A 17,998-nucleotide genomic window follows, 5' to 3' on the forward strand; every position below is an offset into this window, starting at 1 on the left:
CTTGGGAGAAAAGCAATGACAAACCTAGACAGCGTCTTAAAAAGCAGAAACCTCACCTTGCCGACAAAGGTCCGTATAGTTAAAGCTATGGTTTTCCCAGTAGTGATGTATGGAGGTGAGAGCTGGACCATAAAGAAGGCTGATCGTCGAAGAATTGATGCTTTTGAATTATGGTACTGGAGGAGACTCTTGAGCGTCCCATGGACTGCAAGAAGATCAAACCTATCCATTCTGAAGGAAATCAGCCCTGAGTGCTCACTGGAAGGACAGATCGTGAAGCTGAGACTCCAATACTTTGGCCACCTCATGAGAAGAGAAGAATCCTTGGGAAAGACCCTGATATTGCGAAAGATGGAGGGCACTAGGAGAAGGGGACGACAGAGGACGAGATGGTTGGACAGTGTTCTCGAAGCTACGAACATGAGTCTGACCAAACTGCAGGAGGCAGTGGAAGACAGGAGTGCCTGGCGTGCTCTGGTCCATGGGGTCACGAAACAACATTACTATCCTTGATCAGGACACTGTGCTGCTGCTGCTGCAGCCTAGAATAGAATTAGCTTTTTTTTTTAGAGTAGGAAGAGTGTGGGAACAGGGTGAAAAGGGAGAATGATTACATTTAGCAAAATAAGGTATTGCCAGGCCTTTGCTGAACTTGCTGACTGCCAAATCATAAGAAACAGGGGAGGCAGGCCTGCCAGCATCAGTCCAAGGGAGCTGGGTGTGGTTTTGGCAGCTGTAGATGTTCTGCTTTCAACAGCAAAACAGATCAGCGACTGAGTGCTTGACTTCTAAACAAGCACTTCGAATGTTTGTGCTCTTTGGTTGATTTTGTATTCAAATTGCCCCGCTTTAAAGCCTTTCCATCAGCTCCTTCGGGAACCAAATTATCTTTTTCCCTGTCGTGAATTTCATAGTCATGCTGCTGATGAGTCCTTATTTCAGATAATATAATGCACTCGTTGCTGCTATCTGAGGATTTATACTGAGCCCCAGCCAATTGCTCTAGCTCCTGCTGTTGTTTGCTTATTAATTGTGCAGGGCTTTCAAGACAGCAAATATTATTTTTGAAAGTTGCACGGCATTATATTTTCATTCCTCCCAGCGTTGTTTTGTAGCTCGTTTTCTTCTACTAGGTTGCTCTCCCCAGAGAAGCGAGATCAGAAAAAGCTGCTGGTAACAGAGAGCAGCAAAAAACGAAAAGCTTTCTCTGCAGTAGTAACTAGTTGCTGCTCTCTGTCATCTGAAAACTAACTGACTGCATTTCCCAAATGAAATGCAGAAATGTAGGATTTTCTGGCTTGTAAGGCGGCATCTCTACAGAAGGAGGCTGTCCTCTCCTTTCATCTCCTTGCCATCCCTCTAGATCAGGATGGTCCAATTTTTCATACCAAGTGGGCCACAAGAGAACCCATGGGCTGCACACTGTCTTGCACGGAGTGGGGGAGATTGAGGCCAAAATTTGATGCCCCCAACCTGCCCCAAAACTGGCTGAGTGAGGTGACTGTAATGCTGCTCCTTTTATCTGCATTTTCAAGCACATCTGGTGTGGGGAAGGGACATAGCTCAGTGTTAGAGCACACGCCTTGCATAAACAAGGTCCCAGGTTCAACCCTTGCCATCTGTATGTAGGACAGGGGAAAACTGGGGAACTGCTGCCGTTCAGTGTTCACAATATGGAGCTTGATGGCCTGACTCTGTGTAAGGCAGTTTGCTATACAGTATTCCTATGTGGCTTACACAATAGTGCACCATCTCGCTATTTGGAATGGCTGGTGGGGGCACCAACCCATGAAGCATTCCAGCTTGCACATAGGTGGTGCTCCAGCTTGCTATTCAATGTTGGAAGCTCGGGGTGTGTGGCGGGGAGGCAATATTCCTGGAAACGCTTGTCCAGGCAAGGGAATAGCAGGGAAATCTTTGCTGGAAATGTGCTGACTTGCCTATAAAGGCAAAGGGTAAAGGGACCCCTGACTGTTAGGTCCAGTCACGGACGACTCTGGGGTTGCGGGGCTCATCTCCCTTTACTGGCCGAGGGAGCCGACGTTTGTCTGCAGACAGTTTTTCCGGGTCGTGTGGCCAGCATGACTAAGCAGCTTCTGGCGAACCAGAGCAGCGCATGGAAAAGCCGTTTACCTTCCCGTTGGAGCACTTTGACGTGCTTTTGAGCTGCTAGGTTGGCAGGAGCTGGGACCGAGCAATGGGAGCTCACCCCGTCGCGGGGATTCGAACCGCCGACCTTCTGATCGGCAAGCCCTAGGCTCTGTGGTTTAGACCACAGTGCCACCCGTGTCCCGGCTTGCCCGTAGCAAAGACTTAAACCAATTTGGTGCAGCTGGCACCAGCTATTCTGAGGAATCGCAGAAACACAGGCCCATTTCCCCCGTAAACCAACTGCTCCTCGCTCCTTATTCTTTCCTATGCTTGCAATTGTGGTTGGAAAGGTTAACATGTGAACCTAGAAACCCTCCGTAGTTTCAGCAAGCAGCTGTTCCTGTGATCATGGCCACCACGGTAGCTGGAAAAAATGACTGCCAGCAATTTCATCATAACATTTCGCTCTATGATCTTGAGTGTGTGTATGTGTGTGTTTGTCTGAAAGGGTATGTGTGAGGGACAGGGGATATCGCGAAGTCCCTCCCCTCCTGAGTTCCAGCCCATCCCCGAGCGCAGGGGAAAGCAGGGAGAGTTCCGACTCAAGTGGGGAAGCAGGAAGTGGTGTCCGAGGCTCAGGCAGGGTAGCGGAGCCATCGTCCCAGGTGGGACAGGAAGAGGGAAGCAAGGGGGGCAGACCCATTCCCCCAACTCCGGAATTGACCAGAAAACGTAGGGGGAAGAGGCTGGGTCTCCCCAAGTTGTTATGTTGGAGAAAAACGCGCCAAACGCCATTCGGAGGTTCTGACTCAAGCGGATAAGATGTGTCTCTGTAAATAGCACTGCCTTTAGCACTGTAAATACGCAGCACCAATAAAAAGATAAAATGCAGAGCCGTGTGGAGTCGTTACTCTGAAGTAGCCCACCCAGGCCACTGTGACAGTATGTGACCACTTAGTCATGGGAGAAGTGGATTGTGTGAACTGGACTGGAAGGGAGCCAGTGTAGTGAAACTCCTAGCTTAATCTAACCTCTTGACCTAGGATTTGATGGCGGCTGGTTCCCCTGATGACTGAGGATTAATCCCTGTTGCTTGCAGCGGTGGGAGTCTAAGGAAGGGTGAGATTGGTTGATGATGGAATCAGCACAGAAACCGGCAGCGATGGTAATCAAAGAATCATAGAGTTGTAGAGTTGGAAGAGGCCCCAAGGGTCATCTAGCCCAACCCCCTGCGATGCAGGAATGTGTATGAGCTGCTTTGATCACTCCAAACAGTGCTGTACAGGGATTTCCAGTCCACAGTTTCAAAGATCTTGCAAGCTCCACAGCTGGAGGCAATGGGTTGTAATCAATGTTACCGCCAAGGCAAACTTTGCATTCCCTCTTTAACACCTGTTGGAATTTTAACACCCTCTCTGACCCCTTTGTAATGCTGCTCGTTTATCCGCCTGCTTTATTAATTGCTGTGTCTTCATCGTGGCTTTAATTTTGTCAAACTCCCTTGTAATATTTAAGGGCGATGTGCAAAGTCAACAAACAAACCCGACAGCTTGAAAAGCGTTACAAGGTAAGCAGCCGCGATTCACTTGCTCGCCCCATTCCTCACTCACTTCAGTGGTTGCGCAAACTAGCCCTACAAACAAATCTTACATGGATCAGTACTTTAGAGGGACCACATTAAAACCCAACAGTGAATGAACGCCCGGCAAAAGGGACCTGACTCATCTGTGCATAAGAGCTTAATCTTGTGCGGATTTGCAGGGCTGCATAAGCAGTTTGTTTACCTAGCTGTGTGCAAGATTACAGCCTTTGGAGAAGAGTGTATGCTTTTTTATCTTTAGCAGAAGCCCTGGCAGTTCCTTCTCTGCCATTGCAGACTAATTGCGTTCATTAGAGCAGACGGCGCAGCAGGTTGCCTCCTCTCCTTGACTGGAGTCCTGCAGCCTCCCGCTGTTCGTTTACTTGATGTGGCTGGAGTTATTAAATGGTTGTTTTCATAATGACATCAGCTCTGAATTAGATAAGGCTCATCCAGGAAAGATAATTAGCTAGGCTTCAGAAAGAGCGTGCAGGAAGACTTGGCGCAGGAAGAAGAGAGCGGGCTGGATTCTTGAAGGATAGCTGACTACAATCTAAATTACCCTTGTGTAAGGAGGAGGGCGTTGTCACTCGCGCACATGCGCATTACAAGGGCTTCGCATGTGTGCTTATATCCCAGAGTTAAATGTTAGAAATCATTGTAAGTTTCAAAAGAACTCTCTACTATCATTTCCAATATAGAAAGACATGCAGCATAAACAATTCTGTATTACGGTATGTTTACATCAACTATGTATGATAAAGCCTGCTTTTAAAATATGGCACGTGAGATTCAGAAGCTCAAGTGCATATGCATTGCAAGTGCCAGATGTATTGCCCACATCTGCAGGTAAGAATGGGGGTGGGGGTGGGAGTACTGGAAGTCTACTCAATTTTAATATAACTATTCCACTTGCTGTTCTGCGTCTGATAGTATCGACACACACAGGGAGTCATCTGGAGGAAGCTCACAGCAGCTTCAGTTTCTACTTCTGTGCTTAGCCTGTGATATTGAAATCACCCCAGCGGAATTTCCTCAATCGAAAGCAAGATTTTAATTCTTATCGTCACCATGCTGATTAGAGCTTTGCTTAAATGATCAGGCAAAGAAGGGTGACGGAAACGTTTTTAAGCTGCCCTGTTTTTCCTGTCTCGTCTGCCCTAACTCCATGCAGATTCTTAGAAAACACAATAAACACGATCAACATTGAAAAGTTGTCAGGATCCTTCCCATGGCTTGGTGGGGTGGCCCCGTGAGTGGATGCGACAGCCCATTTGGAACCGATAGAGGCATTTGGTGTCATCTGTTCAAGTTACAAGAAAGGAGGTTCCACTCAAACATCAGGAAGGGTTTTCTGACAGGAAGAGCTGTTCCAACAGTAGAACAGGCTCCTTCAGAAGGTGGTGGACTCTCCTTCCTTGGAGGTTATTAAGCAGAGGTTGGATGGCCATCTCTCATGCATGCATTAGTGGAGATTCTGGCATTGCAGGGGGTTGGACCAGATGACCCTCGGGGTCCCTTCCAACTCTACATTTCTATGATTCTATGATCTTCACTTGCCTATCTCACCTTTCTGGCATCTGTCCCACAGGGCAGCTATTGGCCATGCGGGGAAAGGGAGTAGCCCAGGCATCCCCAAACTTTGGCCCTCCAGATGTTTTGGACTACAATTCCCATCTTCCCCGACCACTGGTCCTATTAGCTAGGGATCATGGGAGTTGTAGGCCAAAACATCTGGAGGGCCGCAGTTTGGGGGTGCCTGGAGTAGCCCATCTGCAGCAGCCCCAGATTCTTTCTTCACCTGCCCTGCAGAGGAGGAAAATGGGGGGGGATGCAGCTGATGGAGGCAGAACTTACCTTTGTACAAGCCATGCTGATTTTTCTTTGGCAAGGCTTTTTCTTCTTTTGAAGGCCAATCTACACATTAACATAATTCATGTGGATCAACATTATTGGGATTTTGCTATTTCAAACTGCACCCAGGCCCGGCCCTACGTGCAGGCTGGGTGGCGCAGGGCACCATGGCGCCGGCCCGCCAGGAGGGCGCCGCGAGCTGCGCCCACCCGCTGGCCGACCGGTCCGCCACGCAGCTGCGCCTGCCCGCCCGCCTGCCGCGCAGCAGCGCCTGTTGCACCCGCCCACCGCGCTGGGAAACAGGGTAGGAGGGCGCCGGAATGGGGCGGGAGGGCGCCGGAGGATCCGGCACACCACGGCGGCGGAAGCGCTTAAGACGGCGCTGACTGCACCTTGGGGATTTCAATGAATCTGTTATTCCCTCACAACAAAAACTCCCTGTTAATGTAAAACAAGATCATAAAGTAGACAGGGCTCTGGCCTAGCTTTCTGTCTATTGTGCTATTTTCCCTAACAATATTTTTTTATTTTTGTGGAAGCATTCGAACATGTAGCCTCCACCTGTTGCCTGAAAGGCTTCAGTCCCAAGAACTCTCTACATGTGATTTGTTTTGTGTACATTGCCTCTAAATGTTTAATAATGCTTTGCACAAGTTCATCTGGGACAGGTCTCTAATTTTCCTGGATTCCCTGTAGATTCTTTAAGAACAAGCCTCTGCTGAATTTAGCAATATAATTATAATTTAGTGAAAAGATCCCGTTTCAGGTGTTAGTTCTTTTAAAACTCTCACGTATTTAAACAGATCTTGGTATAATTTAAAATATATAAGCACTGACAGCACACCCAATATTATTTTACAGTTAAATGATTCAATTAATAACTACACATAATAAAGGCTGCCTTTAAAATCAGGCAAACACAGGTCGTATTCTAGGAAACATATGTTGGTTGGCAGTTCACAACTTTTTACTCAGAGTAGGTAAAGGTAAAGGGACCCCTGATCATTAGGTCCAGTCGCGGACGACTCTGGAGTTGCGGCGCTCATCTTGCTTTACTGGCCAAGGGAGCCAACGTACAGCTTCCAGGTCATGTGGCCAGCATGACTAAGCTGCTTCTCGAAAACCAGAGCAATGCACAGAAACGCCGTTTACCTTCCCGCTGGAACAGTACCTACCGTGTTTCCCCTTTTTTAAGACACCGTCTTATAACTTTTTTCCCTCAAAAAAACACACAGTGGCTTATTTTCAGGGGGTGTCTTTTTTTTTTAAAAAAAGTGCTGGTACAACTGGGACCCACTGGCTCAGGATGCTCGGTGCTCTCTTCTGCACATTGCTGGGCGCGTTGTTGGCGCTGCCAGTTCCGAGCGCCTGCAGGGTGGGGTGGGGGTGGCAGTGCTTTAAACCCCCAACCCTGTAGAAAGCAATGGAAGTTATGGACCGTAACAATCCTTAAGAGGCGCAGGTCTTAAAAAACCCCTGGTATCACCCTTGAAGCACAGCCTTCCAAAGTCAGGGGGGAAGAGGTCTGTTTAGACAAAGGAAAGGATCGGGGTGATTCTGTGCCCTGGGACCCACAGAACTACTTTAAAAATCCCAACCTGGGGTGGGGGGTCAAATAGTGAAGCCCCATAGCCCTGTAGCAACAGAAGGCACATTCTGAAGCACCCGAGCTGTTCGGTTCCATAAAAAATCCAGGAATTGTAAAATTAACAACAATAATGGGGGGGGCACTCTATCCAAAGAGTTAAGAAGGAATGGGAAAGTGTTGAGTTATATATGGAAAAATATGGAAAGGAAAGTTAGTTAAAGATAAAAAATAAATAATTATCGCAAGGGGAAAAATAACATCATAAAGGGTAATAATATTAAATATAAAATAGACAACACAACAGAAAAAGCAAGTATATGACTAAATGAGATCGCACAGGAGTGAGGGAAGTGGGGAGAGAGGGAGGGGGGTAAGGAATGGAAGGAGACAATGGTTGGAGGAGGGTATAGGGGGATGAATTAAAGGAAAATTAAGACTGAGAAGCGCATGGTTTTTGTTTTTTAAAGATGCAAAGGCTTGCAATCAGCCAAAGTATAGAGCCCAACTTCCAAGAGACTGCGATCTACTTGCGGATTTATAAACTGGAGGTGATCTACCCCCGTTTTATTGGTGTTCAGGTCAGAGTTGTTTTTAGAGAGAGGAAATATCCCATTTTTGAGGTTAAAGTAAAAGTTCCTGACCTTTTTTTTATAATGAGGAAATGCTGCTAAAACTCTGTTCTTCATTCCACGAAGGGGAGAGGGGGCGGGGCCGGGTGCTCAAAGACAAAAGAAATGGAAAAGGAGATAGCGATCAACTCCAGCCTCGCATTCATGCAGCCGTCGGGAGAGGCAGGGGCTGCAGCCGAGTGCTGCTTCACAAACAAACGGGGGAAAGTGCTTAGAACCCAGAGAATCCAGCTGAAAAACACGAAGCAGCAACAGCAATTGCACACACACCATCCCAAGCCAGCACAGTAACCAAGTCCCAAAAGCAAGAAAGGACTCAGCAAACACTGCTGCGGCCGGCGTTGCTGCTGCTGACTCGGGGAGCTCAGTGATCTCTTCCGCACAGCGCCTATCACTATGGCTTATTTTCGGGGTACGGTTTATATTTCTCAAATGCTTAGAAATGCTGCTATGGCTTATTTTATGACTACGCCTTAAAAAGGGGGAAACACGGTATTTATCTACTTGCACTTCGTGCTTTCGAACTGCCAGGTTGGCAGGAGCAGGGACCGAGCAACGGGAGCTCACCCCGTCGCGGGGATTCGAACCACCAACCTTCTGATTGGCAAGCCCTAGGCTCTGTGGTTTAACCCACAGCGCCACCCGTATCCCATCTTTTTCTCAGAGTAGACCCATGTAAATGAATGAAGGTGACAGAGGGCTCAGCCACACTTCCGCTTGCTTGCCCCACCTCTTGCCTCCCGGGAAAACCCGCTGTTTGCCACTGAATCAAACGGCAATCAGGTTTTCTCCAGATTGACCATTGCTCCGATTTAGCGCATAAAAAACCAGGTTTTTCCAGGAGGAAGCAGCAGGGCAAAGGCAAAACCACTCAGAGCCGTGCATAAAAGCACGGGACAAGCGGGAAACCGCTCAGACCCTAAGGTCGGCTTGTTAACTTTGGTGCACCCAATCTGAGTAAAACTTAGTTGAATACCGTGTAGCTGGTGCTCCCAATCCTCCCCCCTATTGCCACATTATCTCAACAAACGTGGGTTGGGGATCACGATATTTGCCAAGGTCAACGTCCAGTTTGGCTCAGAAGCGCCATGCCTTCACAGCCATACATATTAGAAGCTTCAGGTCTGTTGCAGGAGAGAGTGAGGCCCCTCTCCCTTCCCAAGAGCGTAAGACAAGGCTGGCTGCTGGATCAGGGCCAAGGGCCAACCAATGGCCTGCAAGCAGGAAATGAAAGCAACAGTGACTCTCCCCACTTTAGGTCCTTTGCAGAGTGTGGTTTAATGATGCTTTGGAAGTAAGACATTTAACCATGAGCCACCCCCACAAAAAACTGCGGTCACAATTCTGTGGAACAGAACAAATGAGAAACGGGGGGGGGGGGAGAATGGGATAGGAAAGCAAATAAATTTTAGCTATCCTTTATATTTTACAACCTTGTTTCTTTCCCTCTTAAGTGAGCTGGAGGGGGGGAAATAGGTGTCTATATGGTTGCCAAATCATTTAAGGTGGCAAGTCTCCATAGCTAGTGGTTTCCCTTTTTATTTTATTTTCCTTTCCTAATTCAAAAGATAAGATTCACCCACTTCAATGCCGTTTATCATTAAAGGTATACAACAAAGCAGAAGTTCTCAGCCGAAAGCCTAGTCTTCAGAAGAATCCATATGTGTAAGTAATGTGATGCAGCAGTTACTATAGCAATTATCTCTTCACAAGCCAAACCTGCGTCTGACAAGTCGTATTTTATCAGATTTGAAAATAAAAAAAAATAAAAAAGGTTGAAGTGTTGGTTTCGAATGGGATTTCTGTAGCCCACTCACAAGTCAAGCTAGCGCGGGGGGGGGGGGGGACAGGAGTCTGTATAGGGGTTAACAGGGGTTAAAAAGAGAGAGAGAGAAAGTTGGCGTTCTATGCTATGGTAACTCCGAAATCTAAAGAAGTATCTGAAGAAGTATCTTGGTATCTGAAGAAGTGTGCATGCACACGAAAGCTCATACCAAAATAAAAACTTAGTTGGTCTTTAAGGTGCTACTGAAGGAATTTTTTTCTATTTTGCTCCGAAATCTAAGCAAGGGAAAGAAGGCTTCCGTCACCTGTATATATTATGCAAATTGAAGGAATCTATATGTATGTTTTTACAAATTTTATTCGGCTTTTGCTAGGCATGGGCGGGGCAAAGAGATATGTAGCAGAATTAATCCCTGCCTATGACAACTAGATAATTCTTGTGTTACATGTTATGATTTTAGCTGAGTGGATTACTGTTATTTTAATTCTGCTTTGCTTCCAGGCAATCTGCTTAGTGAGCATTCATTCTTTTCAAATTGCCTTTTTAGATTGCCCTGTCTCTTTGGATTGTGAGCCTGAGGGCAGGGACATGTGTGTGTGTGTGTGTGTGTGTGTGTGTGTGTGTGTGTTTTGTGTGTGCTTTGTAAGCTGCTGTGGGAGCCTTTTTTTGGCTGAAGAGCAGGGTATATATGTGTGTGTGTGTGTGTGTGTGTGTGTGTGTGTGTGTGTGTGTGGAGGTTCCCAAACCACCCCCCTAAATAAATCACAACATAGACAGAATTTAAGTTTAATGGTTTTTGGCATGAATTTGGCTACAACTTTATTAAATCCAAAACATGTGAGTGGTTGCGTAGGCATTGGTTCTCAACTGTCACCTAAGGACAGAAATGATGATAATAATAACTTGCCTTGTCAACACGGGGAAATCCAACAGGGAGAGACGGGGACCCGGGTGCACAGAACTCTCCCCTCTCCCTTCAGGCTCCCAGAGGCATCAATATGCCGTCCTGGCCCCCTACCTTGGGTTACGGACACAGCATAGAGCCCCTGTATTCCTGACCGGGATTTCCCCAACCACTCAGGCATAAACCTGGGGCCAACTTAATCAATAAGACCCTTTAATACAACCAAAATAACCAATGCCTAACCGCCAACCTTACAAGTTGTGACTATTTGCTACGCAGTAGGCGAAAACCCAGATGGCACCAGCCAATCAGCCAAATGGGAAAAATTCCTACCGGCCCCTGAATACAGGCGACCAACAAAGTCATAGCAATGTCAACACAGAGGCCTAAAAACAGCGGAGGGAGGGTGGGGATCAGAAACGCAGCCAAAGAGAAGGAAAAAACCAAGCATTTAAGTATTTATACCCCAGGGGCCTCACTTACTAAATTGATACATGTGATTATGCCCAACAACAGCCCATATCCAATCAAACAGTGGCCACTCATGCCCCCACCTTTGACACAGGCGTGGTTTGCTAGCCCCCACCGCAAACCGTGCTCTCTATAATAGAGAACCCGCAATATCATTTGTTTATGGTAAGGGTATCGAACGCTGCATCAAGCGTTATCCCACACTTCCAAATGCCTTTTTCGACACTTTCCTCGCTGCAAAAAAGTCAAATTTAAGAGTGGGTGTGCAAGAGGAGCGGGTTGTGTTGCACAGGAGTGCCAGGTAAACTTTAATTGTGCAATCTGAAATTTATCAATACGGTATGTGTTTGAATAGCATCTGAAAACAGCAGTAGATTGTTAGCACCTTCTGACGATGGTTGAATTTTGTAAAACACTTTGAAAACCTCCACATGGAGGGCGGGAAGAGGATAAAGTTTTAAACAAGTATATGAATAAATGAATTTATGAATCCCGCTCATACGCCTCCTGGCTTCTGAGAGGTATCCCCAGGTCTGCCCACTCTCCCAACCAACATGAGCAGTCATAATTTTTTATGGTGATCCTACCGTGTTTTGATTAGACAATATACTGCCTTCTCCTCCCCTGATTGGCTGGCCCTTGTGTCAATCACAAAGCCGTCTCTCTTTTCTCTTTAATTATGCATGAGGCCGGGGGACACCTGAAAACAAGAAGGATCACAGAACAAATATTCGTAAGGGGGGGGGGATGCAAAGTACTTGAGGAACAAAGCAAACAGAAAAACAAGGCAGACAGCCTGTCTCCCGGCATGAGGGGAGGGGAGGGCAGTGGATCACAGGAGCTTAGGAAACTGCCTTATAACAGAGTTAGAACATTCACCCACCCAGCTCATTACTGTCTATATTGATGAGCAGGAGCTTTCCAGGGTTTCGGGCAGATTTTCCCAGGGAGACAACAGGGATTGAACCTGGGAGCTCCTGAGCACACAGGTCAGATGCTCAACCACTGAACAGTATCATAGAATTGGAAGGAAGTTGGAAGGGACCCTGAGAGTCATCCAGCCCAACCCCCTGCAGGGCAGGAATCTTTTGCCCAACGTGGAGCTTGAACCCACAACCCTGAGATTGAGAGTCTCGTGCACTACTGACTGTGATAGCTCAGTATGAGACTCAGGATCAAGATTGAACTGCCCTGAGACCTCCAGGTATAGGTCGGTATATACCAGGCACCCCCAAACTTTGGCCCTCCAGATGTTTTGGCCTACAACTCCCATGATCCCTAGCTAACAGGACCAGTGGTCAGGGATGATGGGAATTGTAGTCCAAAACATCTGGAGGGCCCACGTTTGGGGATGCCTGGTATATACTGTAAATTCAGTAAATAAACTCTATGATTCTGTGAGTCTATCCATCCTTAGCTGTATGCCTATTTGTGCTGGATCCATATGTGTGTGCGCGGTTACAGGAGCAAAAGGCAGAAGGCTGCCGAGCTTTCTTCACTGCAGAAAAACAAAACAAAACCATGCCTGCATGAGGATGCAGTTGCATGCAGCCGTACCAAGGGCCAAACGACACACGGCATTATTCACGCTTTTTAAAAAGGCGTGCTCATACTGGTCACTTCTGTTCTGAAGTGAAAGCAGACCCGGGTTCCCAATCCTGGGTGTGTTTCTGGTCTAGATCTGGACCTTTCGCCTGTTCGCTGGAGCTTCTGATAGCTGGGAGGGCACATGCAGCAGTGAAGTTCAGCAAAATCCCCGGAGGTTGTTTATGTACACCGCAAGGAGTGTGTCAGCAGCTGGATTCACCCAGAGCCTTCCACCTGGGTCACTTCCAGGCCTGTTATGTACACAGCCTCAAGGGGATTCTGTGCATTGGACAGCGTTTTTCGTCAGTCTCACCTGGCCTGAACCCAGCCTGTAGGAAGTACAATTCCTGCCGGTGTCTCTTCTCACGTTTCTTGCCCAACAGGCACTAGGCGTGGTTTAAAAATTGCTTGTGCCCATGCATGTGTGTGCATCTTGTGGAATAGGAACCTTGCTCCCCAATACAGTTGTACCTTGGATCCCGAACGCCTTGGTACTCGGATGTTTTGGCTCCCGAACGCCGCAAACCCGGAAGTGAGTGTTCCGTTTTGCAAACGTTCTTTGGAACCCGTACGTCCGGCAGGGCTTCCTTTTGGCCGCAGGAGCTTCCTGCAGTCAATCAGAAGCCGCACTTTGGTTTCCTTTTTTTTTTTTTTGGAAGTTGAACGGACTTCCAGAACGGATTCTGTTCATCTTCCGAGGTACGGCTGTATAATGTTTGCTTTGGGAAAGTGTTTTTAAAACAATCTCCTTGCAAATCCCTGCCCCCATGTGCATATTTGGGGACGATGACATATTTGGGGGGGGGGGAATTGTTTCCCAAATTGGTCTTAATCCCAACTTTTGAAATAGCTCCTAGATTTGTTTTGCTCACCCCACTTCATCCCATTAACTTCACAGTTGGGGGGCGGGGGCGGGATACAAACCCAGCTCGGCCATCTAAATACCCTGCTTCTCCTAAAATAAGACATACCCATAAAATAAGCCATAGCAGGATTTCTAAGCATTTGCGCAATATAAGCCATACCCCGAAAATAAGACATAGTGATAGGTGCAGTTCTGGAGGGCCCCAAGGAAGAGGCGAGGCTGGATGCGTAATAAAAAAATAAGACATCCCCTGAAAATAAGCCACTGTGGGGGTTTTTTTTAAGGAAAAATAAATATAAGACGGTGTCTTATTTTCGGAGAAACGCGGTACTATGCCATCCTAGCTGACAGTTGTTTGCTATCTGTCTGCATGCTCTGCTCCTGTAACTGTTGGCTAATCCACTGTGACATTGTGCAACGTTCACAAAAAATTCTAACTGATGAGGAGAAGTGTTAGTTATATAACGCATACAGATAGTACGACTTCTGTGAGAGAAATTAAAGGTCAGTCTGGCAGAGGGAAAAGCCTCACAGGAAGTGGTGTGTGCATCCTGAAACAGGAAACGAGAGGGCTGAGTTGAAACTCAGAAGATGGGGAGGGAAGGGGCTGGGGATGAAGTCCTGGGTCTATCTGTGGACTGGAAAGAAGCTCTTCTTAGAATACAAACAAGCCAATTACATGTGTTCTAAATAAAAGGCTCCACGTGCTTCACTTTCGGGTGCCTAATCCATTCCTAGCAACATCTGTAATATTCACAGCAGATGCTGGTAACTTAAACTAGGCTACATCAGGTGGGTGGCATTGGAGAACCTTAACAAAATCCACAATTATGATACCCACAGTTTTTAGCCAAATCATTGCCCCTTCTCATTCACCTTCTTAAAAAAAACAGTGCCTATGGCAGCTATCCCAGCAAGATAAGGAGAAGGATCAGTTCGTTCGTTGGCTGGGTGGCTGATTCCTTGGCATTTAGAGCAGAGGTTGTGGTGGTCTTTTTGGAATAAATGTATATCTGCATTGCCCATCTGCATGCTCCTCGTTCAATTGTGCACCTGTATACAAATTGAATTTATTTGGTGTATCTTCTTCACTCTCTGCAATATTTACAGAGGTTTGTTCCCGAACTCTTGTCGTCATGCTTCGTTGCTTTGATGAATTTGTAAATAAGCTGCTCTTACCAAATCATGGAGCTGTTTTTTTACTAAACTCTAGAAGAGGGCTAAAAGTGTGTGGGAAGTTCTCAGTTCAGTCAACACCTCTTCTTGAATGAGGTGGCCTTTGTGAAGCCGGTGCCACTCCTTTTTTAACCTCATTCTCTTTTCTGCGACACGGGGTTTATAATGTTGTTGGTTCCACCCAAACATCAGGAAGGGTTTTCTGACAGTGAGAGCTGTTCCAACAGTGGAACAGACTCCCTCAGTCGGTGGTGGACTCTCCTTCCTTGGAGGTTTTTAAGCAGAGGTTGGATGGCCACCTGTCATGCATGCGTTAGTGGAGATTCTCGCATTGCAGGGGGTTGGACTAGATGACCCACGGGATCCCTTCCAGCTCTACAGTTCTGTGAATGTCAGCAGCTGAAGTTTTCGCCATGATCATATTTTCATTCTAGAAAAGGCTTGCCCTGTTTAATTTGTGCCAGCCACAGAGCTGTTAAAGGCAGAAGGGCACCATTTTCTTTGTTCAGGTACCTGCACTTTTCTCTGCTCCTGTTGGAAAAGAACGAATAGGGAAGGTACAGTCAATGGCTTCTTTTGACTCCATCACCCCTGCTCAGCTATAATCAACATCCTGTAACCTCACAGGCCATTGTTGTTGTTGTTGTTGTTGTTGTTGTTGTTGTTGTTGTTGTTAATGTCCTTTTTTAAAAAATCACTAAGTTGTATACCTTTATGTACCTAGGGCATTTCCAAGTATTTAAATAGCACTCTTATTTTGGGATGGTCCCATTTCTCTTCCAAGCTGATTGACACTCAAAGCACCTGAGCTTGTTATTGGAGAGAATGTTGCTGAAATTTATTCAGTCCAAGTAGATGGATCAACTGCAAAGTCTTTAATGTGTAGATAGCCTTATAAACTAGAATTACAGCAGAGGGGTCAATAATTTGACATATTATTTCCCAGGCAGCCTGAAGGAGGCCTCCCATCTGGCAATGTGTTCCTTTTGTGTTACAATGAAAACTCCTCGTGGATAATATATATCTATATCTATATATCTATATATATCTATATATCTATCTATACACACACACACACACAAAAACCTTTCCTTTGTTTGTTTTCCTAACTCCCACTGTTTGTTTAAGAAGCCTCTGCTACAAGCATAGTTTCCCCATACAGTCTGCAAGATATGACCCTCTCTCCCATGAACAAATTCGAAAGAATTATCTATTTCCCGCTTCCTTAGCTTAGTCCGCCATTAAACCACCATGTGCCTTTTTTAGAAGCGGCATGTTGCAAACGTTTGGATTTATGGCACTCTACAAAATGCATTTGCAAATCGTTTCCACAGACAACTTTGTATTTTGCAAAAGGTTCTGGCAAACCTGCCTTAAAAAACAAAAAACAAAAAAACCAACAACTTTTATATAGTGTGCCGACCAGATTGGATTTAGGGACATAAATTAAATCCATCCTGATAATATACCATGGCGACTTAGAAGGATGCTGCAGGATCTTGTTGCCACAGAGAGTCCTTCTCAGCCCTGCCCAGGATGGCTATAAAGTAGACATACCTGATTTTAGTACTGTACTTCATTGTTGGGGTCAATAGCATTAAACCAAGCTGAAATAGCATTGAATTGCTCTTTGGAGGGCTTTATCATTAATCAGAGATACTCAACTTCAGTTAAGAAACCCGCAAACTGCCTATATCTGGAGGGTTAACACAAAAAAACAAATATATGCTCCATCGATTTTAAACTTAAATGCACAATGTAACTAATAAATGGCTACATGTTTTGACTAGCGTGGTAAGAAGATAGCCTGATCAGCCACGATCAAAAGGAAATAATCAGTGTAAAAAAAGAGAGTTACGTAATTGACAGCTCTCAGTGTGTTTAGAGATAAATTCTGTTGTTCGACAGGGATACATGATTTAAATAATGCCTCTGTTCTAGAACATAGCTGCATAGCATGGAATACACCATAAAAAGCTCTTTGTATTGTCATAAGATAGCTACCGGTATTAGTGCCCTAGATTTGGTCGGCAAAGCCTTGTTTTGGAACCAGTTGCATAACTTGACTCCCAGCTTTTCACATAAGCCTTCAGTGAGTTTCATTGGCTAAAGTAGTTCTTTATGTCAAAAACGATTAAGATATGAATGCTGAGCCCAGCGTCCTTTTTAAACTTCCTTGTTGGAATCCAATGGCAGCATCAAATGACAAATAGTTAGGGTTGTTCCTTATTCCAGAACAGCAGAGTTGGTTGAGCAAATGGTGCTCCTTTCAGTAGCTGGCAACTCGGCTGTGTTCCTTGTTTTGGAGGGCTTGGCAATCTCTGTGGGGCAGGGTGAGTTTATGACTGACACAAGGGCAGGCCACTCAGCACTCTGCAAAACTAGTTTGTGCTGCATATAGCATGTGGGAAATGCTCCTCACCCCCACCCCCGAACTCAATCTGGGGAGAGTGAAGATATCTAAAATGTAGCGAGCATATGGTATAAATTATCAGTTGCATTTATTTATAATGTTTATATGCCAGCTGTTGGGGCTTAGCCCTCATAAGGCAGCAAGCAACTAAAGGAGAATTCGTTGGGATGCATTTGGTTGTAGAATTTATTTGTTACATTTATATACCACCTTTATCTTCCAAGGATCTTCAAGGTGGTGTCCATTGTTTTCTCCCTCCCCATTTCACCCTCACAACAACCCTGTAAGGTAGGTTAGGCTAAGAGATGCAGACTGGCCCGAGGTCACCTAATGAGCTTCATGGCTGAATGGGGATTCGAACCCTGCTCTGCCAGGTCCTCGTCCAACACTGACCATTATACGGCGCCACAAAAGTCTCAGAAGTCAGTGGCTGTATAAAAGAGGTAGGGTGGAACAGATGAGTCTTCAAGGCATGCTTGGAAGCCTGTGCAATTCCTTAGAAAGGGGCCACAACTAGGAAGGCCCTGTTCCTTGTGCTCGCCAACTTAATTGTCTGTATTTGTGGGCACTCGAGTGGGACCTTTGCAGCCCATCTTAATAAATGGGCAGGGCCATATGGGTGAAGTCAGTACTTTAGATAAGCAGATTAGGGCTTTAAAGGTTGACATCAGCACCTTGAACTGAGTTCAGAAACAGAGGAGTTTGTATAAGAGTGGTGTAATGCATAAGTGTGGGACCTTTTTCAGGCAGTGCTGTGATCAGACAGAGACCACTCTCCATCACTATTCAAGGATATGCTGCAGCAGCCAGGCAAAGCCCTTAGAGCAGGCATGGCTAAACTTGGCCCTCCAGTTGTTTTGGGACTACAATTCCCATCATCCCTGACCACTGGTCGTGTTGGCTAGGGATGATGGGAGTTGTAGTCCCAAAACAACTGGAGGGCCAAGTTTGACCATGCCTGCCTTAGAGGATGGGACAGTGAGGGCTATGACCTGGGTCAACCCTGGAGTTAGCCCTGCTGGCACCCTGGTCCTGAGTTAGAGAACAGCAAATGA

Source organism: Zootoca vivipara, chromosome 3 (assembly GCF_963506605.1).
Source record: "Zootoca vivipara chromosome 3, rZooViv1.1, whole genome shotgun sequence".
Classification (NCBI taxonomy): domain Eukaryota; kingdom Metazoa; phylum Chordata; class Lepidosauria; order Squamata; family Lacertidae; genus Zootoca; species Zootoca vivipara.